This window comes from Thalia democratica, chromosome 5 (assembly GCF_965202585.1).
Source record: "Thalia democratica chromosome 5, ktThaDemo2.hap1.1, whole genome shotgun sequence".
Taxonomy (NCBI): Eukaryota; Metazoa; Chordata; class Thaliacea; order Salpida; family Salpidae; genus Thalia; species Thalia democratica.
The window spans coordinates 56982355-56989508 of NC_139169.1; positions in this window are offsets into that span (position 1 = coordinate 56982355).

Genomic DNA, 7154 nt, shown 5'->3' on the forward strand with positions numbered 1-7154 from the left:
TGGAGGATTGCCCATGGCTTGTCTTCAGAGGTCATTTTGTTTTGGATCAAGTTTTATTTATGAATAACTACAAATTAAACATATATAAGTCATTATTTATACATCAAAAAACTACTTTCATATTCATATAATTTTTTGAACAACTATTTTCAGGTGCATAACTTATTTAAAAAGTATAACAAAAAACATTTGGTTGCTTTTTTTAAATTTATTTGAGTACTTTCGAAGTGAGTTGTAAAAAGCAGTATCTTACTAAATTAGAATAAACTGAAATTGAAACAAAGTTATACTGTATTTAAAAGTTTTAAAATATAAATAAACGTAATAATCAAGTGTAATAATTAACTAAATGCTTATACTAAAGAACTTTGCTGTACTAATATAATTTATTAGATTAAAATCAAACTAAAATAAATCAGCAGTAAAAAATCTACACATTGAGAAAAAAAAATTAACAAAACCATTTATTTTAAATTTACTTAATATAAGGATTTAAAAAGTTTAGTTTGGTATACAAACTTTCTCTATTTAAATAAATTGGGCCTTAAAAATTTAATGTATAAGGCTTCTAGAATATGTAGCTGAAAAGAGTTCTTCACTCTCACTAAAACAAAAAAGTTCTCTTCTATATAATTTTTCGCGAACTCTTGATTGTCCAACAAATGTTGCCTAATTACCAAGAAAAGCTAGTGATTTCATGGTTGTTCCTAAAAAATACTTATCAGCAATTGAGAAACATTTGTTGGACAATCATGAGTGTGCAAAAAATTAGAAAAAAGAGAACTTTTCAGTTTTAGTGAGAGTGGAAAACTATTTTCACTTACATATTCTAGAAGCCCTATACATTCAATCTTTAAGGCCCAGTTTATTTAAGCAGAGAAAGTTCTTATACCAAACTAGACTTTTTAAATTTTTATATTAATTAATTTTAAGATAATTGGTTTTACGTAACTTTTTTTTTAAGTGTAGTTTTATTTTCATTTTTTATTTCTGGTTTATTTTAGTTTGATTTTAATCTAACAAGGTTTATAAGTACATACAGCAAAGTTCTTTAGTAAAGCATTTACTTAATTTTTACACTTTATTATTACGTCATTTTATGTTTTGAAACTTTAAACTACAGTTAAATTTTGTTTCAATTTCGATTCATTTTAATTTAGTACGTTGCAATTTTTGACAAGACTTACTTTGAAAGTATGTAAAAAAAATGAAATGTGTTATGATATATTTCTTAAATATATTTTTTATAATGATGAAAAAAATAAATATTACAATACCAAGGTAAAAGTACATCATAAATAGAAATTTACTTATTTATTTAACTCATCTACTGAAGTAATAATTCTCATATAAATACTAATATACTATTTGTACTGTAATATTTTATGTACTAGAATATCTTTATCTTTTTACCCTAAAAGCATTTTATTTAGTTAAAAAACAAATTTTATTTGGCCAAATACTAAAATATTAAAACTGAAAAGTATATAAAATTGAACATTATACATTTTCTGAACAAAAAATTTTAAAATTAATTAATTGTCATTTTAAAAATGTTCAAAATTTCACTTTATTACCTTTTAACTACATTTGTTTTATTCTATTTAAGATTTAAAACAGAAAATTTTTAATTTACTAAATATTTGTAAACAAATTAAGTACAAAGTTCAAAAATGTATCACAGAAAAATTTTACTATTTAAATACAATAACATATACAAGACACACAAACTCAATAAAAATAAATATATTTCAAGCAGTTCTCATCAGTAGAGTACAAAGCTAACAATAATAAGATTTTACAAACTTATATAGTAGCCAAGTGATCATAAAGTAATCAAAAGACTAATAAATGACTAAAGCAACTAGTAACAATTAAAATCATTTAAGTTTACTAACATTATAATTTATCTACAGTAAAACTATACATCAATATAATGACAATAACTTTTATAAAGTGTTAGGAAAATAAAGAAACCATATAATCAATATGTCCTGGACAAGACTTTAAAAGGTATCCGTGGTGTGCAACTTGACAACCAAAAGGTTTTTTTTTTGTGCACTAGGTCCTACAACCAAATACTTTGAGTGTATTTTTTGTTGTTCAATAAATTATATCTTTTTGCTTAGGTAAAACAGGTTTCGTTAAAAAATTACAAATAGCTTCTAGTTAAATCAAATCAAAAACTTTACTACAAATTTTAATAATTTTAAATCCATTCAGATTATAAATGTTTGCACATGTTAAATTATTAACCAAATTTATGATTACTTGGTTACTATATAAGTTTGTAAAATCTTATCTCTTCTTAGCTTTGTACTTTACTGATGAGAATTGCTCAGAATTTATTTAGTTTTATTGATTTTTTCTGTCTTGTATATCTTATTGTATAACTACTGGTAACTTATGTTCCAATATTATCTATTTTTATAATTTGTTTTTATTTTACTAATAACTATCTATACATACTTTTATTTCACCATCTCTATTACTAACATGTTTTTATTTGTTACTAATGTTTTTTTTATAAAATACACCTTCAGCTAGGTGATTTTTTTAATACTGTACTATAAAAACAAGGATTAATAAATATAACTCTCACTTTTTTAGATAATTTATTGAAAACTTATTTAGCACTGGCATTTTAAAGGACAATCATTTAGCTGTTATTAGCAGAGCATTCATAGCAACTTTATGCAGCATGCTTGTCCTTTTTTTCTTTTTCTTTTGTTTCAAAATCCCCTCAATACATTCCCCTAAAAAAGTTTGCGAAAACTATTTGTAAAACCACCATAATAGTTTTAAGCTGAAAGGAAGTTTAAATTCTAAAGAGATTTTACTTCTCAAAAAATAATGACTTAAAAACAACAAACATTTAACTTTTTATTTTTAAGCATTTTTCAAAGTACATATCAAATAACTAATGTAAACCCTGGTTGTCTTAATCTACTGTTGATGAAACTTATACTGTTTTTACATTTTATAAATCTTTAGCAAACCCATTCAGTGTAGCTTTAAAACTTTAATTCAGTTTCAGTACACTACGTTTTTAAGTTTTTAACTTGTTTACAACAAAATTTTAATGGTATTGTTTAAAATTCAACTATAGTAAATTAACAACATGGCAGATTGTTTAAAAACTAATTTTAATAAACGATTTTTACACTAAAAACTTTTGTGATATTTATATTTGGTTTGGTATATAAATTTTTTTAAAAAATGCTTACAGCTATAATTAAAGACTAAATTTTTATTGACTATAGCAATTTGATTAGTAAAAAAACTTTTGTTCTAATATTTTGACTACTTTTAAATAAAGTGTTTTATTTAAATTAGATTCAAACCAAAATTACGTTAGTTGTTAAAGTATAGTTATTACAAGTACGACCATTCTTTATGTTTGGATAAACTAAATATTTTAGATATAAACTTACATAGTCTTGTAATATTAAAATAAAATTTATTAAATATTTTTTTGAATCTTAAATATAAGTAAACACGCTTAAGCTTTGGATTAATATTAAAGATAAAAAGCACTTACTTAGATTTTGTTAAATTTAAGATCATAAATTATTAATTTAGACAGTGTATGAAGTATATAATTTTATGAGATTGGATTTTTAGAAAAAAATCCTAGCAAAAAATATTCAAAAAACAATAATGTTGTTATATTTCCACAGTCAAAAAAGTTTTATTTATTTAGGGCTTATAGTTAAATTTGTTTTATTTTAAAGAGTTGAAACAAGATCACTAAAAATTTAAAAAGTTTAAATTAAAAGCAAAAAAAATAAAAAAAGCTTTACTACGATATCAATGTTAAAATGCAAATTAAAGTTTTTATCAATATTAAATACGTAGCACTTATTTCCAACTTAGGACAACCATTGTTTTTAATATTAATGTATTTCCTTTGAAATGGATGCTATGCTAGGTTTCGATTTTACTCTAATTATTTGTTATAAGACTTTAGAACACGTGCATTAGACTAGGTTGACGTTTAATGTATATACTATATAACGTTTGATAAACTAAAAACACCTTTTTAGATTTCTTTTTAATTATTTTGACAATGTACATAAAAAATGTAACGAAGATTTAAAACATACAAGATTTTAATGCTGTATGAACAAAGTTGTAAAACATGTGTGCAAGTAAGTTAGCAAAGATTTATATAAGGTATATTTAAAAGCAGTTTAAAAAATCTATACGAAACTTAAAGAATCGTAAGTAAAAGAATTTTTTATTGATTATTATTTGTTTGTAAAACATTTCATGCGTAATTAAAAACAACTAAAAGTAATATTTTATTAACAAAAGTTTTTTTTTTCTAAACAGTCTAATAAGTGTTTTATAATCATGCAAAGATATGTTGAGTAAAAAGTTGTAAATAAAAAAGGACATAAGCATGAGTGTAAAATAAACATAGTACTAAATAGTACAAAAATATAAATATTTATTTTAAGGCTGCTCAAATTGAAAAATGGATAGCTTCTTTAATATAAGAAAAATAATGTAAATAAAAATTTTTTTTATAAAGGTGTAAATAAAAACAGTTTCTTAGCTAAAAGCTAAAAAAATACAGTAAATATTGCAGTCTATATTTGTAAACCATACCTACAAAAACTCGCCACAAAATAAAAATGCAAACTTTTTAAAAACAGCTTAAGTTTTTTGTGTTTATCAAAAAGCAATCAAAAAATTAATCAAACTTACTAAATAGAAAATAAAAAACTTAAAAAATTGAAATCTATAAAAACTGAAATCAAAAATTTTATATGCATAATATATAAAGTTTATAATAAAGTTTGCAACACTTTGATGTATTATTTTAAAGTTAATAAGTTTTTTTTTTAATGTACTTGCGACATTTATTAGAAATTCTAAAAAGTCTAAACATTTTGCTGTAGGAACAATGTGTAAGTAAATATTCAATACAATATCAATTGATATAACAATTTTAAACATGTAATTAATAATTTTTAGTTTGTTATTTATGTTACTTTTTGTTCTGGGTTTAAAACTGTTTACCGTATTTAGATATTGTACGTTATGTTTTTTTCTACTGTTTACATTTGTTTAGGATTTAATTATCTCATTTATCAAATTTCTCAACACCATATTGATGGTTTTTTTTATTCACAAGTAAAATACGCTTATTAAAAGTCAACTGAATCTTATTTAGTTTATTATATTTAGTTTAAAAGTGTTGCCAAAATGAAACAAAAAAGTTTAAAGAAATTAAGACTTAAAAACTAAGTCAACAATATAAATATTACATAAAAACACTTAAAATATAAACAATAATGTTAGTGTAATTTTATTATTCATTTAAAGTTTATTACAATTTTCATTATTCAATTGCAATTAGCAATATAAAACTACTTACGGCATTAAGTATTTGAGAAAGAAATAATTATTTAAACTTATTTCATAAATTAAGTAGTTTACTGTTACTCTATTTAATATTTAGTTGTTTTGTATTATAAGAACTTGTTTGTTACAAAAAAAACAACCTTTATTACTAACTGTTGTAATATACAATTTGTAAGTGAGTTGATATAAAATCATAACTAAGTAAAACTAGAACACATTTAGTTTTATCGTGAAAAAAAGTAATTAACATACTTGCTTTTTATATATAAATTCATTCAATTTTATTTGTAATCTAATATGGTTTTTTGATAAGGCGAGCTTAGTAAAGTAATTAATATTTAGTGTAGGAATATTATATTTGTCGAGTATATAATGCTATTAGGTAGAATAACTAACCTAAAGATTATATACTTGAATTATACATTTTAGTTTTATACAGTATTTTGTTTCAATAGTACTTTAATTTTCTATACGGATGTTTTTACAATAGGAAGCAGTTCTTAAAAAAAGTTTAACAACCGACCTAGTATGTCTTAAAAACTGACTAAAAATTAAATTACTAAGTATGTTTAATTTAGATTATGGTGTAAAGAATTCCGTATTTGTCAGAGTCATAAGTAATTCATTTATTTAAAACTACTGACAAAGTTAAAATAATAAAGATATAACTATTTTTCATTTTTTTAAACAAACAGATAGAGCACTATTTAATATGCAGCACATAACTATTATCTAGCTAGCATATTGCAATTAAAAAAGTAAATGTAAGTAACAAAAAACTGTATATAAGGAAGCTTTTTAAAAACGTTAAAGTTTGTACTATACAATGAGTTTTTAATAAGTCGACTATTAGCTTGAACTTACAAACTTAAAAAGTATAAATAAAAATTTTATAATGTTTATAAAAATTATAAAAAAATAATAATGTAGTAATAAAATCTTTATTCACTGACTAAAGCAATACTGTTCTTTATTTGTTAGACTTAAGTCTGTTCCAAGTTTTTTTCTACTTTGGGAAACTTATCAACTAATTAAGTTAGGGTTTTCCAGTTTTGTTTAAAAATCTATGGTAGTTATGCTTTAGTAGTTCAAAATTCAGTTAGCCATAAGAATTATTTAATGTTATAAACAAAATGAACAAATCAAGTTAACATCAATACCTTTTTTTCACCATTAAAAGGCTTCAATTTAAATTGTGGCAGGTGGAATAACACATAATGAGCTCAAACTCACTTGCTTGACCTTCAGAAAACGTTTATCGTTGGAGTTTTTCTACCTTGGAAAAAAAAATTAAACAGGTGTTTATCCTGGACAAGATGTAAAGAGGTATTCGTGGTATGCAACTCCATAACCAAAAGGTTCTTTGTGCACCTGGTCCTAGAACCAAATATTTAGAGTCTTTTTTTTTTGTTGTTTATCAGATAGTATAGTTTTATTATAGAAAAAAAAGATGCTCAAAATGTTTGAACCTTAATATGATACACAAAGAAACTTCTGGTTGACATGTCTTATAACTTTGAATTTCTTATCCAGGACAGTTATTAGTTTTTCTTAAGTTTTTATTACTTTTTTTTTTATAGGAGAAGTTAATAAAACTTTAGCCTATAAAAAATTTAATCCTTTTTATTCTAGAAATTATATTTTAGTTCACTTTCACTGTAATTCACAGATGCTTTGTTGTGATCCTTTATTAAAAGGCAAGTCCATAATTTTCTTCACATTTATAGATAGCTCAGTGTGCTATTTTCTTACCTCACTTCTTACAATTCATACATCTTTTT